Source organism: Neovison vison, chromosome 3 (genome assembly GCF_020171115.1).
Source record: "Neovison vison isolate M4711 chromosome 3, ASM_NN_V1, whole genome shotgun sequence".
NCBI lineage: Eukaryota > Metazoa > Chordata > Mammalia > Carnivora > Mustelidae > Neogale > Neogale vison.
Window position 1 is genome coordinate 155,808,151 of NC_058093.1, and position 22,177 is coordinate 155,830,327.

A 22,177-nucleotide genomic window follows, 5' to 3' on the forward strand; every position below is an offset into this window, starting at 1 on the left:
AATATTAAATACAAGACAGTGTGTCGGGTGTGATAAGACATGCAAAGTGATATTATACTAATATAGTCTACTTAGATAGTAAAACTAAATGTATGACCACGTAAGATGTTAAAACAAGTGACAGCACAAAGTGCAAAAGAAGTTCGCTATCATTGAATAGCATGCGCCGGGTGTTGTGAATTCAAGTGAAAAGATTTGAAATGAGTGTAATTAAAAAATAGGTTTGAGAAGCAAGTGAGGAGTCTGATTTTGAAAGACCATATGTAACAGGTTAAGGTGTTTGAAATTTGTGTTATTGTTACTAGTAAATCATTGCTGTTTGGTGAGTAGGACACTATCATTCTTCCTCTAAAAAATAAAATTAAATGTAGATTTCCCATACAATTATAAATTTGATGAAGAAAGGACAGAGAGGAAGCAGTGAAGGAACCCGAGAGAAGAAGGAAATTTTAGTGAACATAAGTAGAGAAAAAAATCTAGTAAAGGCAGAGGAAAATGTTTGCTGCATATGACATGTCCAGTAATTTCTATTGATTGGTTGATTGATTGATTAAGAATTAAGTGACATAATTTAAAAAGAAATGAAGTGAAGGGCTCTGTTTGTTAAGCAGCTGTCTTCTTCAGCTCAGGTCATGATCCCAGGGTCCTGGGATGGAGCCCACCTCGGGCTTCTTGTTCAGTGGGGAGTTCGCTTCTCCCTGCCTGCCACTCCCCCTTGTGCTTGCTCTCTCCTTCTCTGTCTTTCTGTGTCAAATAAAGAAATAACATCTTTAAAAAAAATTTTTAAAGAAAGAAAAAAGAAATGAAGTGACCTAAGCATTCAAAACTATTCTGATATGAAAGAGATTCATGTTTGAAGGCCTAAGACTTTAAGTTCTCCTTTGGTTATTTTTTCTTATCCACAAGTCCTTCCCTTTCTATTTGATCTCTCCTCCTAAAACCTATTGTGTAAATAAAAATAGTAACTTATATTTGTTAGAATATTAGTTGTTGTAGCCTGGGTTATGCTGTGAGAACAAACAATCCTAAGTATTAGTTACCTCACTAAAAAATTTCTTCACTCACAGTTTGCTGTGGGACTGTGTAACTCTTTAGGGTGGCCAATTTCCAGTCTTGCCTCAGTTTTCCAGGTCACTTTGGTTCTATAGCATAGAGCATGTCAATATATATATTACAATGATTGTTACAAAGAGACATTCTTATGTGGGTTCTAAGATATATCTGCTTGTTAAAGACACACTTCACTTGAGTTTATATTTCATTAGCCAAGGAAAGTTACACAGCCACACCTGAATTCAGGGACGGATAAGCACAGTCTTCTGTTTATACTGGAAGAAGGAAAATTAGAAATACTAGTGAATAATATTCATGTCGACCATAACCACTTATTACATGTCAGCCACCGTTCTAGAGAAATTTATGTGAATTGTGTATATTTACATGCATTCATTAGCCCAGCCATTCTATAACATAGGGACAAACTGTGCTCCCTCGGCAGGTGAGGAAACTTAGAGTTTCCTTCTATTCAGAAGATGGGGCATGTTCCCAGACAGTATGGCTGCAGAGTGTATCCCCTAACTACAACTTATTTTAAACCATTACTTCTCCAAGTAGTATTTGTATTTTTAAAAGGAAATAAAACCTTAAACTAAGAAAAATGAAATGCTAGCATATGGAAATTTTTGGTTCCTGTGAGGAAAAAATATAATGGCTATAAACAATTGCCCATTTTCAATAAAACCCTGTCACAGAGAAAGTTTCTGTTCCAATCTTGATTGTAGAAACTTAGTTCTCAGACACAGAACAGAGAAAGAGAATTCAACTGTTAAGATGTAAAAAGCATGATGTAGTAGAATATTTTAAAGAAAACAAATAATCAAGGAAGAAAGAAAGAAAGAAAGAAGGAAAGAAAGAAAATGAATAATCCTAAAGGTAGTCATCTGTTTTGTTAGGCTGAATAAGCCAATTATCACATCAAATTAATATGGGAGAAAAAAAATAACAGCAAAAAAATTCAAATAGCACTATTTTTTCTCCTCATATATTATTCTTTGCCTGAGAAAGGTGGTATTATGTTGAACATTATGAAAGGAAATGGTTTAAGCAAGTCTCAGTTTATTTAGGAAAACAGCAAAAAAAAAAAGTAGATTTATAAAATGATAATAAATGTAAAAAGTATTATGAATAAATCATTTTGTGACATTATACTTGGGGGCTTCATCATTCAGGAAAGGCATATGCTGTCCAAGAAATATAGCCTCCAGAGTACATCATTTTAAGATGGAGTATTTAGTGAGCACATTAGCAAGGCTTAGTCTCTTATTTACGATCAGGTTGGTTTTAATTGGAAGTGGGCTGGAAGGCATCCAGGCAAGTAGCTGTGGCCATTGGATTTCTTAGAACTCAGTAATATCGCTCTTTGAAAAGTCTGTACAAACTCCTAGATATGTGCAAGATCTAATCAGATGTCTTAAAAATCAGATCAGCATTTTCTTTTCATATAAAATATAATCCAAAGGACAACTTTAATTTAGAGAGGATATGAAAGTTCATCAGATGAAAAGAAGAATATGGTCAAAAGAAGAAGAAATATGCATTTTCTAATTATCCTCAGTGAAGGAGTTGAGATTTTGAATGTTTACTTCTTCTTTGTATCTATATATAATATTTCAGTAATAGGATATTGAGAAATCACCAGGCATCGCAACCACTCTCCATTCCATAAAGACAATTACAACAGTGCAAAAAAGCATCCCATCAACTCCTACTTTTTCCAAGAAATGGTTGGCTACAGAAAACCCTCTGCCCTAACACTGAACACTCTTTCCCCTTTTGAAAAGTCCCCATTGGCAACCAGATGTTCCAGAACACCAATTAGAAAATCTCCCCACTTCTAAAAATCCCATTGACAAGAACACTTGCCAATTAGAGATGGCCTTAGTATTTCTTGTTTTTAGCCTTGTAAAGGTTACTCTCCCTTCTAACACTTTTGAACCCCTGTTGAAATGAAATTGATGGAAGACAGGTACCCTGGCAGTATGTTTATAAATATATAGCCTTTGTTAATTTTGTTGCTCTCTTACTTTTGTCTTTGACAGTTGTCTCAGTGCTGAATTTGGATCCTGACAGATCTACCTGTGATGCAGACTTGGGCTCTTGAGCAGGAGTGGTGCCCACCTGGGCCCCTTGAGCTTCAACTGTTCCTGCAGTTCCCCAAATCAGTAAGTCTTCTCTTTGAAAAGTAACTCTGCTGTTTTATTCATTTGTTCATTTCTGGATATTTGCATTTGTTGAAAGTTTCCTGTTTTGGTATAGATCCTTGGTAATTTGCCTCTGCTTGCTGTACCTTTAAATGTTGTAAATCCATGAGGAGAAGAGAGTCTCAAGGTCTGAGTCTGTTGTTCCAACCAACTCCCAGGCTGAGGATTTTGTGATTTTCTCCAGACCTGTGTCCTCTGGGGGTAAACAAAAAACAAAAACAAAAACAAAAACAAAAAAACAAAAGAAAACTTTGCTGTTGAGCACCAATAAAACTGGATAAGAGTCCCTTTCTATTCTGACTATTCATCCCAACAGCTTAGTCTTTTTTTTTTTTTTTAAAGATTTTATTTATTTATCAGAGAGAGAGAGAGGGGGAGAGAGCGAGCACAGGCAGACAGAATGGCAGGCAGAGGCAAAGGGAGATGCAGGCTCCCTGCCGAGCAAGGAGCCTGATGTGGGACTCGATCCCAGGACGCTGGGATCATGACCTGAGCCGAAGGCAGCTGCTTAACCAACTGAGCCACCCAGGCGTCCCCCAACAGTTTAGTCTTAATCCACATGGAGTATGACCTTTGATTTTCCACTGGTGGGGAGGGGTGGGATATAAATTGTCAAATCTATGTTTAGAGGTAACTAACTTTTATTTAAGGGGCTTGAGATACAAAACACACCAAGCAATACTTTCCTCTGACTGTGGGCAACTCTCATGGGTTCTTCTTAATGTAAACGTCTTTCACCACAGAGAAAACTGCTTTCTATATGTAATCATATTACAATGCTAAGGTTTGTGCCTATTTCTCTAAATGGCAGAATTTCACCAATGCCATTTAGAGAATGCCAGTGAAATGGGTCTCCAATGTCACTTTGGGGAGCATTTCATTTAGCAAATATTATTCATTTGAGAGATATCTTAGAGAAAAGGGGAATAAAATTGTGTAGATAGCCCAATGAGCAAAAATTTTGATTGGTATATTGAAGCTTCTAAGTAAAATTCCAACTCCAATTTAGCTTCTCTCTAAGATTGTTTGGCTGAGGTTAGAAAAGTTTTTTTGTTTTTTTTAAGATTATTTATTTATTTATTTGACAGGTAGAGATCACAAGTAGGCGGAGAGGCAGGCAGAGAGAGAGAGAAGAGGAAGCAGGCGCCCCACTGAGCGGAGAGCCTGATGCGGGGCTCAATCCCAGGATGCTGGGATCATGACCTGAGCCAAAGGCAGGGGCTTTAACTCACTGAGCCACCCACGCACCTCTAGAAAAGGTTTTGATGATATTAAACAAGCGACAGCTTTCCTCTATTAAAACCACGCCCCCTTGTATACCTCACACTTCCTCATAGCCTGTACTTTTCCTCACTATAGCTCTTCAGAACTGCCTTTTCTTCTCTGTTTCCTGAGAATTTTACTTACAAGCTCTCTGCTACTTCCATCTGTCAATTCCTTTTATGGATCCACTCAAGTCATGAGCCTAGAATGTCCACAATTGAATTTACCTTGGTCCTAGGAATAATTAAAAGCCATTATTGGGGATTTTCCTAAGTCTCAGAAAGACAGACAACTAGTCCATAAATAGCTTAGAATCCTGCGCAGGGGCTACGACTTTGGCTTACCTGACTTTCAATTAATCCACATATTAGTGAGCACTTCAGATGAGAAGCTGTGGCAAAGTTGAAACATTTCCTTGCTGAAAAATTATAGCCCTCATCATTGATAAATGTTGCTTTCTTTTATAATTCCAACTTGGGACAGACAAACAATTATTTAACTAATGGAGGCACATATTATTTAGGAACTACAACAGAATAAATTTATAGTTTCTCCTGTTACTCAAAAACTACACTACATTTACCACCCATAACTTCTAGAAAGATTAAAAGAACCAATGGCATTCTTGAGCTGAGACTAGCAAAACTCAGAACTACTCTTGAACTGACCCAGCCAAAAGCATGGTCCCTATCTGTTGTGGCCATTCAGTTCACACCTTTGCAGGCACCTAAGTTATCTCCCTAGGAATTTGCGACTGGAAGACAGATACACATAGATATTTCATGGCCCACTCTAGCTTTTACTCTTTGACAGATGTGGCAAAATAATGCAAAAGAATCATGTATTGTGCCAGTATTGTCACTGACAGGTCAAAGCTACCCTTCCACAGCATCTTCCTAGGCAGCCTATTCACGATCTTCAAACAGGAGATTTTGTTTACTGGAAAGGCATCAAAACTCACTGGAAGAGTACATATCCATCATCAGGTTTTTATTTTTCAGGGTGTCAAATGCTATAGGGAAGTCTTAATGGATTGTACAACAGATGATCAGGTATTACTTGACCAGACAACAAAATAGCTTATGAGGATAAAATCTTCAAGGAGATTGATGGCACCCAATAGATTCAGTGATGATGATCTAGTGACAATGAACTAGTATCTTGAGTCTAGGCCAGTTTCTTGATTCTGATAGGAAAAACAAAAACAAAACAAAACAACATTGAAAGGGAGAACTAAGACACCGCCTGCCATGGCAGCCACTTCCATAAGGGTCATTATGACAATTTGACCACAACAGAGCACCCAGTTCACCCCCACTCGTTCCAGGAACAGGTTGGCCACAGAAAACTCTTAACCCTGAGGTTAAACACCCTTCCTCTTTTGACATATTCCCAGACTGCTTATGTGTCATCTTGTAGTCAACCAAGCACTGTACTGAAGTACACCTGAGGTGATCAGAAAGTCTTCCCACCCTTAATTAGTTTTGTCTCTGACTTCCTCTGTCTTTAGGAATACCAAATGGAAATATAAACAGCTTTACTTACCACTCGCCTCTTCCAGGGACTATGCTTTTTTCCATATCTCGCATTTGATTTTCACAATAATGTGCAATTTAGGTGTTAGTCCTGCTTCATAGACAGAAAACTGTCTATGAAAACTCTCCCCTTTGGAGAGTTACAAGATGTTGGCAGTTACATAGTAAAACAAAAAGGCCTAAGAGATTCGCTGGTTAAATAGCATATTGGAGGTAGAGCCAGTACTGTAAGTGAGGAGTTCTGATCTGTAGCTGAGCTTACTTGCTTTGAGACACTAAGAATATTTCTTCTGGATCCACATGGTCTTCTCTCAGGAAACGTATTTTTTTAGACCCATATCCTGGGAAATTAAAAATATAAAACACAAATTAACCCATAGTTTATTCCTTGGGTTACTTTCAGTAATTCACAAGGTCAGACACAGGAAAATACTTAAAGAAAGGTTAGAGCTGTGGGAGAGATGAGGAGGTGTTGGGGAATATGGAAAGTTGTTTTATAAAGTCAAACATTGAACACAGTTATCTTAAGTCTTCAGAGAAGTGACTTTTACAATTTGGGATCAACTTTCAAAATCTGATGAAAGATGAGAATTTCTCCCCAGTAAGATGGAAATCAGTGTACATTGTCTATTGGTTAATGGTTAACTGGGTTTCTCTATTGTAATGTTATATTTTTTTCACTGTACTTAATGAGTACATAGGGGGAACTATTTTGAGAATGTGCATATCCTTTTATCTTAAACATTATTTACTGATTTTAGACCCTTTTACTGTGGTGTTTGTCTCATGGTGATTTTCTATTTCTCTATTTCCTTTGACATTTATTTATGGAATTCTACTTAAAGGAAGAACTGCCTTTTCTTTCTCATTTATTCATTTATTTAAAAAAAGATTATGAATACAGTGGTACTTGGGTGGCTCAGATGGCTAAGCATCTGCCTTTGGCTCAGGTCATGATCTCTGGGTCCTGGGATCCAGCCCTCATCCAGCTCCCTGCTCACTGGGGAGTCTGCTTCTCCCCCTGCTCATGGTCTCTCTCTCTGTATCTCTCTGTCTCAAATGAATAAATAAAATCTTTAAAAAATATTTGTTTTAAAAAATTATGAATACTGGGGCGCCTGGGTGGCTCAGTGGGTTAAGCCGCTGCCTTCGGCTCAGGTCATGATCTCAGGTTCCTGGGATCGAGTCCCGCATCGGGCTCTCTGCTCAGCAGGGAGCCTGCTTCCTTCTCTCTCTCTCTGCCTGCCTCTCTGCCTACTTGTAATCTCTCTCTGTCAAATAAATAAATAAAATCTTTTAAAAAAATTATGAATACTTGTCAGCATTTATGACATATATAAGTATGAACTCAAATTATTTATTTTATGTCATAAATATTATCTTTTGTTTTAGTTTTGTATCTATATTCTCTCTCACTCTTTGTAAAATAAATGGAAAATTTTGAAGAAAAGCATATAACAAAACTATGGAAGTAAAGTAAAACTCAGATGCAATTACACTCTAAGTGAATTTCAAGTACTTTTAAATTTTCCAAAATAAAAAAGTTAAAATTTATGTATGATCTTTGACATACAAGTTGACATATCACCTTAGACAATCCATGACAACTTTACCTTTGATGACAGCAAGTTTTGATGAACTGTTTTTGGTAAATCCAAGATTTGCAAAAGTAAGGTTATTCTTTATATATATATATATATATATATATATATATATATATATATGTAAGATTTTATTTTTATTTATTTGTCAGAGAGAGAGCACACAAGGAAGGCAGAGTGGCAGGCTCCCCGCTGCACAGGGAGCCCAATGTGGGACTCGATTCCAGGACACTGGGATCGTGACCCAAACTGAAAGCAGCTGCTTAACCAACTGAGCCACCCAGGCATCCCAAAAGTAAGGTTATTCTTAAAAAATGGAGAAAGAGTCCTCATATCTTGCTTTGCAAAATGATGCTAGGTCTATGTCAAAGGACACCATTAAGGTGTTCTGAACAGAAATTCCCAAATAGCTCTTCAATTTTACAGGTATCTAGATTTCCGACCTGCAGAGAAATCAATAAAAATAAATACTTCCTTAAGACTGTTCCAGTAGAATTCTACATCCAATATGTCCTTCTAGTAAAGCATCTTTTTCAAAAGTAAATGGACGTTTTTCTCTTAGGCCTTTTGTGGTGGTGACTAAAGCATGAGAACAGAAGCCATCTGATCTCACAATGCTTTTCTACTGTTACAAAATGAAGGTAAATGGCATATTTGACAATTTCTCCATGATTTGCTTCAAAAAATTGAACTAAATAACATGTTCTACAGAGTGGAAGATATCATCTGACAGAAGCCCTGCTTACATTGTCCTCCTCTGCTTCGTATCACAGAGCAGCTTGATAATTTTCAAGCTCCACATTTTCCCCAAGATTGTTCCAATTCTGCATGGTTCCTTTTCTTGCCAGTAAGATTAGCAGTCTAAGATGCTGTACAATGAGGCTTTGCTTTGGTTGTTTTTGAGTAAATTCAAGTTTGTATACATAAAGATTTAGAAATCAAAATTCCCTCCCCATCACAAACACACACACACATACACACATGTGCACACACATACACATGCACACTGTCCAGTGCATTGTAAAGATGGAGATAAGTACATTTATTAGCTACACATTTCTTTTGGTATAGATGTTGCAATACAAGAAGCACTGTAATCTCATTTGATACAATGTGAGAGAAAAACTAAATGATTTACAAATGTCAACATGTATCCCTTTTCTAACATTTTACAGCTTCAGCTAATATATGTAAAGAAAGGCTCACACCATTAATCCTAATGTTTTCCTCTTCCCAATAACTTCTTGCCATTGTGATTTGGTGGTGACTACTAGTACATTTAACATTCTAACCTTCTACTATTTGAAATGATACATTAAGAACACAATTTCTATATAATTTAACCTTAAATATTTTCCCATTTCAATTTTCAAATAATAACGTATCACAGAAAAACATGTTATTTTTGTGTGTATGTGTGTATGAGTTTGCTAGAATTTTGCTTAATTTCCTGGCTCATCTAAATATATCAATGCCTCTGATCCTTAGTTAAGAGAAACCCATGGCTTGGTAACAGGTTCCTTCTTTGTATGATAGCATGGTATTTGTTGAACTTGGTGCTGTGAAGAATACAAAGGAGGAATTGTCTTTCTGACTTGTCTTCCTCTCTTTGTATGGATATCTACACTACATTATGTATAGTGTGTGTATGGATAATATCTATACATTATATATGTATCTATAATATATACATTATATATTATATATATTATATTTTTACATATAATATATACATATATATGAATAGTTTTAGTTTTGTAGCTATACTTTTTCTCACTCTTTGTAAAAAAATGGAAAATTTTGAAGAAAGCATATCTGTATGTATATATATATACTTATATGCACATATATAAGTATATATATGTATTTCTATATACATACATATAACATATATATGTTATATTTATACATATATAAAATATAAATATTGTATATAATAAATGTATATCTAATATAATTTGAAGTGTTATTTTATAGTAGATATTTTACAAATAAACACTTGTAGCTTGCATATAGAGGATAGACAATAGATAAAGGATGTGTGCACCTTTAATTATGATTAAGAAAACCTCAGAGAGAAGTGAAGGTTGAATTGAATTTAAGGTAGAAGAAAATTCCATGGAAGGGAATCAATATAAGATATGAGAAGATAAGGTGAAAACTTATATGGGGCATGTGCTCATTGAGTGTTGCATGGCAGGGCTGGGAAAGAGAAGGCTAGGCATATCTAAATGGGATAGGAAGATAGATTGTTGAGAATGAGAACAGAAAAATATCTAGCTTCTCTCAAACAGAAACCCCTTTTCAGAGATGTTAGAAATATTTCCTAATTAAAAGGAAAGACTACATTTCACTATTCCTTCAAACTTATCTCTTACGTCACTGGTGTGAAGTAACTCAGGGGAAATGTGGTTTAAACAGATAAAAGTGTTTTAAGGGGAGGTGAACCATGAGAGACTATGGACTCTGAAAAACAATCTGAGGGTTTTGAAGGGGCGGGGGTGGGTGGGAGGTTGGGGGAGCCTGGTGGTGGGTATTAAGGAGGGCACCTATTGCATGGAGCACTGGGTGTGGTGCAAAAACAAAGAATTCTGTTATGCTGAAGAGAAATTTTTTAAAAAGTGCACAAAATTTAAAAAAAAGTGTTTTAAGGAAGTTTGTGCTGTAATCAATCCACAAATAACAACATAGTCTTTTATCCATACGTTATGTCTGTGCTTTGCTTTCACGTGAGAGGGACAGTCCTTAATCAGTGATTTAAAGTTCCAACATGAATTTTCTTGCTATGGTCCATACTTCCACCTTTTTTTTTTTTTACCTAGTCAATAAAATTATAAGGTTATTAATTCATGTACCTTTCTAGTCTTATAAAGCTCTACATTCAAACTCATTGTCCAAACACATAAAATGTCTTAAATTCTCCATATTACACACTGTAGTAGGTTTAAGACAGGCAGTAAGAGGGTTTGTGGGGGAGGAGGTACACTTTTATGGCTGCACTGATTTAGTTTAAGCTGGAAACACCGAAGGCTTTGAAATGCTACAAACTTTCCTGAAAGGGAAAGCATTAAAAGCCATTCTGCCCTTACTCCCCTCTCATGATGTAGATAAAACATAATTTCCAGGGCTTAATGGTGATCCCCCTGGGAACTTTGAGAACTGTAAAGCATTTTGTTTTGCTCCAACAGAATAGCATTATATCCTCCTCCTTCCAGCAGTGCAAGCTCCCCAACATCTTCCCACTCCCAACAACTACAGAAATCAAATGTATCACTTAGTACTTTTCACTAGTCCTTAAAGTATATAGTAGGATGATTTTTTTTTTTTTGCTTGATGCACTAAAATTTTAAAAGTCTATTTGTTGCACATGAAAAGATGAGTATGCCATGCAAGATTCATAAATTAATATGCATAAGATTCGGCTAGATGCCAGCTGCATCCAGAGGAAAATACATGCAAATCACTTCAGCTGGTGGTCCAAGGTGCTGAACCATGTCTGTCTAGGGGCAAAGTCACTGCCTTAAATTGTTCAGCTCTGTCTCTGCCTCAGGATATCCCTATCATGGCCATAGTGGAATCGATAAGACTACAAGATGCAAGAATGAAACTTACCAAAGGATAGACTCAGACCTCTGAATCCTCAGCAGTTCATGAAAATGAATGTCATCCTCAACTCTGTCTCTCTAGAATAGTAACATAAATACATTTGCAAGGAAGTTATTAAAATGAAGGTGTTTGTGTTTTTCTCCCTTGGCTGTTTGAAAATCAGTGTTTTAAAGTGAAATGGGTAAATCTGTGCCTTCTAGGTTGGTGTACAATGTGGTTATATTTGCTAGTATCTTTCCTACAAACCTTATTCTGAAAAGCCGGACCTATCCTGCACCATAAGTAATATTAGATTGCAAAGCATATAAAAAGAATTGAAGTTGGAAAATATCTCCTCTTCTTTCACTCCATGATACTGCTGATTGAGGAAGAGATAACTGGGGTCTAAGAGATGGATACTTCAGAAAGCAAGAGGCGCGGGAAAGATACTGATTATTGGTTAAAAAAAAAAAATCGACTCTGTGCCACATAGGAATAGGAGAAATGACACATTGGTTCAGACCCAATGTCCATTTAGTAAGTCCTGGTATTATATTTTCTCTGAAATTATTTTTGTATATTAAGGACAAATGTCAAATGCATGGTACATGTTTTTGAGTTTTTATGTACCATATATTTTTAAAGATTTTATTTATTTATTTATTTATTTATTTATTTTTTCCAATTTATTTATTTTCAGAAAAACAGTATTCAATATTTTTTCACCACACCCAGTGCTCCATGCAAGCTGTGCCCTCTATAATACCCACCACCTGGTACCCCAACCTCCCACCCCCCCGCCACTTCAAACCCCTCAGATTGTTTTTCAGAGTCCATAGTCTCTCATGGTTCATCTCCCCTTCCAATTTACCCAAAAGCACATACCCTCCCCAATGTCCATAACCCTACCCCCTTCTCCCAACCCCCCTCCCCCCAGCAACCCACAGTTTGTTTCGTGAGATTAAGAGTCACTTATGGTTTGTCTTCCTCCCTATCCCATCTTGTTTCATGGATTCTTCTCCTACCCACTTAAGCCCCCATGTTGCATCACCACTCCCTCATATCAGGGAGATCATATGATAGTTGTCTTTCTCCGCTTGACTTATTTCGCTAAGCATGATACACTCTAGTTCCATCCATGTTGTCGCAAATGGCAAGATTTCGTTTCTTTTGATGGCTGCATAGTATTCCATTGTGTATATATACCACCTCTTCTTCATCCATTCATCTGTTGATGGACATCTAGGTTCTTTCCATAGTTTGGCTATTGTGGACATTGCTGCTATAAACATTCGGGTGCACGTGCCCCTTTGGATCACTACGTTTGTATCTTTAGGGTAAATTCCCAGTAGTGCAATTGCTGGGTCATAGGGCAGTTCTATTTTCAACATTTTGAGGAACCTCCATGCTGTTTTCCAGAGTGGTTGCACCAGCTTGCATTCCCACCAACAGTGTAGGAGGGTTCCCCTTTCTCCGCATCCTCGCCAGCATCTGTCATTTCCTGACTTGTTGATTTTAGCCATTCTGACTGGTGTGAGGTGATATCTCATTGTGGTTTTGATTTGGATTTCCCTGATGCCGAGTGATATGGAGCACTTTTTCATGTGTCTGTTGGCCCTCTGGATGTCTTCTTTGCAGAAACGTCTGTTCATGTCCTCTGCCCATTTCTTGATTGGATTATTTGTTCTTTGGGTGTTGAGTTTGTTAAGTTCTTTATAGATTTTGGACACTAGTCCTTTATCTGATATGTCGTTTGCAAATATCTTCTCCCATTCTGTCAGTTGTCTTTTGGTTTTGTTAACTGTTTCCTTTGCTGTGCAAAAGCTTTTGATTTTGATGAAATCCCAAAAGTTCATTTTTGCCCTTGCTTCCCTTTCCTTTGGCGATGTTCCTAGGAAGATGTTGCTGCGGCTGAGGTCGAAGAGGTTGCTGCCTGTGTTCTCCTCAAGGATTTTGATGGATTCCTTTCTCACATTGAGGTCCTTAATCCATTTTGAATCTATTTTTGTGTGTGGTGTAAGGAAATGGTCCAATTTCATTTTTCTGCACGTGGCTGTCCAATTTCCTCAACACCATTTATTGAAGAGGCTGTCTTTTTTCCATTGGACATTCTTTCCTGCTTTGTCGAAGATTAGTTGACCATAGAGTTGAGGGTCTATTTCTGGGCTCTCTATTCTGTTCCATTGGTCTATGTGTCTGTTTTTGTGCCAGTACCATGCTGTCTTGATGATGACAGCTTTGTAATAAAGCTTGAAGTCCGGAATTGTGATGCCACCAACTTTGGCTTTCTTTTTCAATATCCCTTTGGCTATTCGAGGTCTTTTCTGGTTCCATATAAATTTTAAAATTATTTGTTCCATATCTTTGAAGAAGATGGATGGTACTTTGATAGGAATTGCATTAAATGTGTAGATTGCTTTAGGTAGCATAGACATTTTCATAATATTTATTCTTCCAATCCAGGAGCATGGAACATTTTTCCATTTCTTTGTGTCTTCCTCAATTTCTTTCATGAGTACTTTATAGTTTTCTGAGTATAGATTCTTAGCCTCTTTGGTTAGGTTTATTCCTAGGTATCTTATGGTTTGGGGTGCAATTGTAAATGGGATTGACTCCTTAATTTCTCTTTCTTCTGTCTTGTTGTTGGTGTAGAGAAATGCAACTGATTTCTGTGCATTGATCTTATATCCTGACACTTTACTGAATTCCTGTGTAAGTTCTAGCAGTTTTGGAGTGGAGTCTTTTGGGTTTTCCACATAGAGTATCATATCATCGGCGAAGAGTGATAATTTGACTTCTTCTTTGCCGATTTGGATGCCTTTAATTTTCTTTTGTTGTCTGATTGCTGAGGCTAGGACTTCTAGTACTATGTTGAATAGCAGTGGTGATAATGGACATCCCTGCCGTGTTCCTGACCTTAGTGGAAAAGCTTTCAGTTTTTCTCCATTGAGAATGATATTTGCAGTGGGTTTTTCATAGATGGCTTTGATGATATTGAGGTATGTGCCCTCTATCCCTATACTTTGAAGGGTTTTGATCAGGAAGGGATGCTGTACTTTGTCAAATGCTTTTTCAGCATCTATTGAGAGTATCATATGGTTCTTGTTCTTTCTTTTATTGATGTGTTGTATCACATTGACTGATTTGCGGATGTTGAACCAACCTTGCAGCCCTGGGATAAATCCCACTTGGTCGTGGTGAATAATCCTTTTAATGTACTGTTGAATCCTATTGGCTAGTATTTTGGTGAGAATTTTTGCATCTGTGTTCATCAAGGATATTGGTCTATAGCTCTCTTTTTGGATGGGATCCTTGTCTGGTTTTGGGATCAAGGTGATGCTGGCCTCATAAAATGAGTTTGGGAGTTTTCCTTCGATTTCTATTTTTTGGAACAGTTTCAGGAGAATAGGAATTAGTTCTTCTTTAAATGTTTGGTAGAATTCCCCCGGGAAGCCATCTGGCCCTGGGCTTTTGTTTGTTTGGAGATTTTTAATGACTGTTTCAATCTCCTTACTGGTTATGGGTCTGTTCAGGCTTTCTATTTCTTCCTGGTTCAATTTTGGTAGTTTATATGTTTCTAGGAATGCATCCATTTCTTCCAGATTGTCAAATTTGTTGGCGTAGAGTTGCTCATAGTATGTTCTTATAATAGTTTGTATTTCTTTGGTGTTAGTTGTGATCTCTCCTCTTTCATTCATGATTTTATTTATTTGGGTCCTTTCTCTTTTCTTTTTGATAAGTCTGGCCAAGGGTTTATCAATTTTATTAATTCTTTCAAAGAACCAGCTCCTAGTTTGGTTGATTTGTTCTATTGTTTTTTTGGTTTCTATTTCATTGATTTCTGCTCTGATCTTTATGATTTCTCTTCTCCTGCTGGGTTTAGGGTTTCTTTCTTGTTCTTTCTCCAGCTCCTTTAGGTGTAGGGTTAGGTTGTGTACCTGAGACCTTTCTTGTTTCTTGAGAAAAGCTTGTACCGCTATATATTTTCCTCTCAGGACTGCCTTTGTTGTGTCCCACAGATTTTGAGCCGTTGTATTTTCATTATCATTTGTTTCCATGATTTTTTTCAATTCTTATTTAATTTCCCGGTTGACCCATTCATTCTTTAGAAGGATGCTGTTTAGTCTCCATGTATTTGTGTTCTTTCCAAACTTCCTCTTGTGGTTGAGTTCTAGCTTCAGAGTATTGTGGTCTGAAAATATGCAGGGAATGATCCCAATCTTTTGATACCGGTTGAGTCCTGATTTAGGACCGAGGATGTGATCTATTCTGGAGAATGTTCCATGTGCACTAGAGAAGAATGTGTATTCTGTTGCTTTGGGATGAAATGTTCTGAATATATCTGTGATGTCCATCTCATCCAGTGTATCATTTAAGGCCTTTATTTCCCTGTTGATCTTTTGCTTGGATGATCTGTCCATTTCAGTGAGGGGAGTGTTAAAGTCCCCTACTATTATTGTATTATTGTTGATGTGTTTCTTTGATTTTGTTATTAATTGGTTTATATAGTTGGCTGCTCCCACGTTGGGGGCATAGATATTTAAAATTGTTAGATCTTCTTGTTGGACAGACCCTTTGAGTATGATATAGTGTCCTTCCTCATCTCTTATTATAGTCTTTGGCTTAAAATCTAATTGATCTGATATAAGGATTGCCACTCCTGCTTTTTTCTGATGTCCATTAGCATGGTAAATTCTTTTCCACCCCCTCACTTTAAGTCTGGAGGTGTCTTCGGGTTTAAAATGAGTTTCTTGGAGGCAACATATAGATGGGTTTTGTTTTTTTATCCATTCTGATACCCTGTGTCTTTTGATTGGGGCATTTAGCCCATTAACATTCAGGGTAACTATTGAGAGATATGATTTTAGTGCCATTGTATTGCCTGTAAGGTGACTGTTACTGTATATTGTCTCTGTTCCTTTCTGATCTACCACTTGTAGGCTCTCTCTTTGCTTAGAGGACCCCTTTCAGTATTTCTTGTAGAGCTGGTTTGGTGTTTGCAAATTCTTTCAGTTTTTGTTTGTCCTGGAAGCTTTTAATCTCTCCTTCTATTTTCAATGATAGCCTAGCTGGATATAGTATTCTTGGCTGCATGTTTTTCTCGTTTAGTGCTCTGAAAATGTCATGCCAGCTCTTTCTGGCCTGCCAGGTCTCTGTGGATAAGTCAGCTGCCAATCTAATACTTTTACCATTGTATGTTACAGACTTCTTTTCCCGGGCTGCTTTCAGGATTTTCTCTTTGCCACTAAGGCTTGTAAATTTTACTATTAGGTGGCGGGGTGTGGGCCTATTCTTATTGATTTTGAGGGGCGTTCTCTGAACCTCCTGAATTTTGATGCTCGTTCCCTTTGCCATATTGGGGAAATTCTCCCCAATAATTCTCTCCAGTATACCTTCTGCTCCCCTCTCTCTTTCTTCTTCTTCTGGAATCCCAATTATTCTAATGTTGTTTCGTCTTATGGTGTCACTTATCTCTCGAATTCTCCCCTCATGGTCCAGTAGCTGTTTGTCCCTCTTTTGCTCAGCTTCTTTATTCTCTGTCATTTGGTCTTCTATATCGCTAATTCTTTCTTCTGCCTCATTTATCCTAGCAGTGAGAGCCTCCATTTTTGATTGAACTTCATTAATAGCCTTTTTGATTTCAACTTGGTTAGATTTTGGTTCTTTTATTTCTCCAGAAAGGGCTTTTATATCTCTGGAGAGGGTTTCTCTAATATCTTCCATGCCTTTTTCAAGCCCGGCTATAACCTTGAGAATTGTCATTTTGAACTCTAGATCTGACATATTACCAATGTCTGTATTGATTAGGTCCCTAGCCTTCGGTACTGCCTCTTGTTCTTTTTTTTGTTGTGAATTTTTCCGCCTTGTCATTTTGTCCAGCTAAGAGTATATGAAGGAGCAAGTAAAATACTAAAAGGGTGGCAACAATCCCAGGAAAATATGCTTTAACCAAATCAGAAGAGATCCCAAATCATGCGGGGGGATTTCTCCCCCCTCACGATTGGGTGAGGGATCTCCTTTGATTGGGATCTCCTTTGATTGGGATCTCCCAATATCTTCTGATTGGGATCTCCCAATCTCTTCTGATTGGGATCGCTTCTGATTTGGGGATAAAAAGAGGTTCAAAAAGAAAGAAAGAAAAAAAGAAAAAAAGAATTAAAAAAAAGAGATTGAATTAAAAATTCAAGCAAGAATTTAAAAAAGAATTAAGAAAAAAAAAGATTGAAGAGATTAGGATCTCTTCTGATTTGGGGATAAAAAGAGGTTCAAAAAGAAAGAAAGAAAAAAAAGAATTACAAAAAAAAAAGAAAATGAATAAAGAAAAGTATAAAAAAGCAAAATATATATATATTAGATAATCTAGTTAAAAAACGTTAAAAAAGAAAAGGGTAAAATTATAAAAAATTTTAGCAGAAGAAGAGAAAAAAAATGAAAAAGAAAAAAAAAATAAATTAACTGCAAGACTAAAAAATCACCGGCAGAAAGCCATGAGTTCCGTGTTTTCTTTTCTCCTCCTCTGGAATTCTGCTGTTTTCTCCTTGGTATTGAAACTGCACTCCTTGGTAGGTGAACTTGGTCTTGGCTGGATTTCTTGTTGATCTTCTGGGGGAGGGGCCTGGTGTAGTGATTCTCAAGTGTCTTTGCCACAGGCGGAATTACACCGCCCTTACCAGGGGCCGGGGCTGAGTGATCTGCTCGGCTTTGCTTTCAGGAGCTTTTGTTCCCTGAGCGCTTTCCGTAGAGTTCCGGAGGACGGGAATACAAATGGCGGCCTCCTGGTCTCCGGCCCAGAGGAGCCGAGAGCCCGGGGCCCCACTCCCCTGTTCGCCCTCAGCGAACTGCTCCTGGTAACTCGCGTCTGCCTAACCTCCGGCCGCGCTCCAAGCTCACCGAGCTTGCCACCGGTTCAAGGCAACTCCGAGCTGCGAGCTTACTGTCGGCTCTGTCTCTGCAGCCGGCTTTCCCGTTGCAATATCCACAAGCTTTGCAACACTCAGACACCCCCGATCCTTCTGTGACCCCACGGGACCTGAGGTCACGCCGACCCCGTGTGGGCTTCGCCCCCGTTTAGCCTCCGGAGCGATGTCCCTCAGCGGAACAGACTTTTAAAAGTCCTGATTTTGTGCTCCGTTGCTCCGCCGCTTGCCGGGAGCCGGCCCCTCCCCCCGGGGTCTATCTTCCCGTCGCTTTGGATTCACTTCTCCGCCAGTCCTACCTTTCAGAAAGTGGTTGTTTTTCTGTTTCTAGAATTGCTGTTCTTCTTCTCTTCGATCTGCCGATGGATTTGCAGGTGTTTGCAATCTTTAGATAAGCTCTCTAGCTGATCTCCTGCTAGCTGAGGTAGTCTCAGCCTGCTACTTCTCCGCCATCTTGACTCCTCCCGATTTTATTTATTTATTTAAGAGAGAGCATGAGAAAGAGAGACAAAGAGAGAGTGGTTGAGATTGAGCAGGCAGAGGGAGAAGCAGGATCCCGCTGAGCAGGAAGCCACATGCAGGGCTCATTGGATCCCAGGATCCACAGATCATGAACTGAGCTGAAGGCCACTGCTTAACCAAATGAGCCACCCAGATGCCCTTACGTACAGTATTGATTGAATCCATTATCTTATCTAAATGATTTTTGTACCAACTTTTATTTGCAACATATGTTTATTAAATGTGTACAATGAAAGAAAGAAAGGACAGAAAAGAAAAAAGAAAAGAAAGAAAGAAAAAAAGAAAGAAAGAAAGAAACTCATTCTTTATGTTACTAAAGAAAAGGAGGATTCCATTACCTAAAATAACTAGAGTATTTGGTAGGAAATATTATGTTGTAAGATTGGCTTCATTTGAATTTATGAATCTGTTAATAATCTGAAATATTGTGGGGATAGCTACTACCATTTAGGTATGAAAACCAACCCCTTTGTACATAGGTAAGTTAAATGTCCAGTGAGCATCAGAAACACAGCATATCTAAGATAAATCTCACAAGCCTTAATTATTCTAAACCCCCAAATGCTTATCTTTTTCTCAGTAAATGGCACTACAGTTCCCCTAGTTGTGTAGGTGAATCTTTCTATCCCTACCACCTCACACATAAAACAGTAAACAATGTAGGCTCATTTTCCCCATACACATCCCAAATCTGTTCTCTTCTCAACAATTATATAGCTACTTGTCTAATGAAAGTCACCAAGGTCCTCTCTCTGCTAAGCAACTGTATTATCTTTCTGACTCATCCCTTCACTCCCTTCCCAATCCCCGAGTCCCAGTTCTCTATATAGGAGCTGAAGTCATCCTTTAAAAATGCACAGCAGAGGGGAACCTGGATGGTTCAGTGGGATAAGCCTCTGCCTTCCGTTCAGGTCATGATCCCAGGGTCCTGGGATCAAGCCCCACATCGGGCTCTCTGCTCAGTAGGGAACCTGCTTCCCCTTGCTTCTCTGCCTACCTGTGATCTCTCTATCAAATAAGTAAATAAAATCTTTAAAAAAAAATGCACAGCAGATCATTTCAATGCCCGGCCCTCAAGTTGCCATGGTTTCCTATAACACTTACTATAAAATCCAAACCCTCAACAATTGCCCACAGGGTCCAGCAGGATTTGGCCCTGTCCAGCCACTTTCATATTCTTATTCTCTCTGCCACACTCTCTCTGCACAGGCCACACCAGCTTTCGTGCTGATTGATGCTCAGGTAAATTAAGCTCCATTCTGTTCCACTATCTTTGCTCTTCCCTATTATTAGCAGTCTTTTCCCCCAAATTATTGCAGGATTTTTTCCCTCACTGTTTTCATGTCTCTGCTGAATTTTCTCATCCTGATCAAGGTTTTCCAGTTAGTTTATCAAAAATAATCTTTCTGACATCTTGCTTTATTTTCTGTTACATAAAAACTTCACTGCCTAAAATATATCATTTTGTGCTGTTATTTTGCTGTCAGTCAGACTAGAACATAAATCATATGATGCCAACACTAATTTCCCAGGGTTCAGAAGTGTCTAGTACATAGTAGATGCTCGAAATATACTTACTGGATGAATGAGTCAATAATTTTGAATGTACCTATACACAAACTAGGTATGCTGAATATATTGAAAGACTTTTATCAAATCAGAAGACCAGAATGCTAATTCAGACTTGTCTCTATGTAGCTAGGTGAGGAGTTTTAGACGTTACTTCACCCCTCCAGGGTTCCATTCTCCATGAGTATGTAGCACAGGTGTCTTGGGCTACAACATTGTGGGAATAAGTATAGATTCCAGTAATAGTCTCAAGACTTTGCTGCAGAAAGCCCTTACAAAACCAACCGATTGTCATCTTGCCGTTTTTACTTTTTCCACTCCAGTGTACAATGAATCTCTACTGTTGCACAAAAAGGGACTAGAATATGAGAACACCCACCAAAGCAGCTATCACTCCTCCAGGCCCCCAGCAAGAGGACTAAACCCTTCAGGGCTCTAGGCCTGGATGTTGCTGTACTATATGTTGACAACGCCCAGAGGGAACTGAGTGAAATATACATTTTTAATTATTCTCCTATGAAAACCCATTTATTCCACAATTCTGGGAATCTGAGAAACAGACATACCTTGTGTGCTCCCTACTTTGCCCTACCAATGTTTGGTCCTTTATTTTCCCCCACATGGGAGGGCGAGTCCAGAGTTGCTCACTATGTCACGCGTCTGATGAAAACCTAAAACCTAGGGTGTACATAACTAAAGCTCAAGCTGAGAGTGCTGCCTAAAATAGGTGGATGGCATCTACATCTCTCAAAACATGTAAAATTTGTAATGGAAAGCCAACATGACTGTGAGATTTCTCTCATTCTAATTCATCAGTGCAAGTTTAGGTAGTTTCATATTTGCATTGCTAATAGCCCTCCCTCAAAGTGTGTTGACACTGTTAGGTTTTCAGTTTCTTTTTTCCCATTTGTAAAACTTTGCAAGGTAGCTAACTTTTTAAAATAGGTTTTAACACCTACATAGTTTTTCGGAATTACTTAAAAATCTCAGGAATTTCATATTATCTCTACTTATTTATTTAATTATAGAAGAACATCTTTTGGCAGGTGTGGTGATAAACCTTCTGGAAGCCACCGGAGGCAAGCACCTGCTTATTTCTAATGTTCGCTTCTCTTCCACCCTGCCTGTAGAAGAACATCCTTCTAGAGGAAAACTGGAGGTTTCTGTCAATCAAAATGTCAGAAGAGCCTTCTGCAGCCAGGTGCCTCCCTCTCCTCTCCCTTTGCCAGCTGGTCAGTGCCTTCCCCTCAACTTGCTCGGAGGCCTTGAAAGTTCAAGAGTACACTTTAGTCACCACTCCCCCACCCAAAAAGTACAAAGAAAAATGCATAATGTATGATCATAGTCAAACTAGTAAGAATTAAAGTAAATGGTGTGATATAAAAAGGGTTTCAAACAGCTTTAATAATTCCACAATTTGTTATACAAAGTCAATTTTTCCACTTACAGAGCAAAGTTGCCTGGTGGGTTTATTGGTTCACTCCTTATTAGGTATATATCATTTTTATTGTTTCACATTTTTATCGTTTATTAAAAAAAAGACAGCACTCATGAATAAAACATTTTGGCTTCAGGCTGCCATACACTGAGGTTGGTCAGAGGGATTATACCATCCTTGATTTAAAGTAATAACGGAACATACAAAGTAAAAATAGCATAGTATCAGACAGGATAGCAGCATAGAGGTGGAGTTTGCCAAACCACAAAGAGACAATTGTATCTCAGGTAGATTCCTCAGCATCAGTCTCTTGGTTTTCTTTATCCCTGTGGATAGGACCTCTCTCAAGTGTAGTATCTATTTTTCTTGGTCATTTAGTGACCATGATCCCCTTGTCCACATTGGATTATCGTGGCTTCTTTCCTACTCATTTTCATCACACAGGACGGTGATGCATCTGAAGTGCCGTTCACGTGCTGCTAAGAAA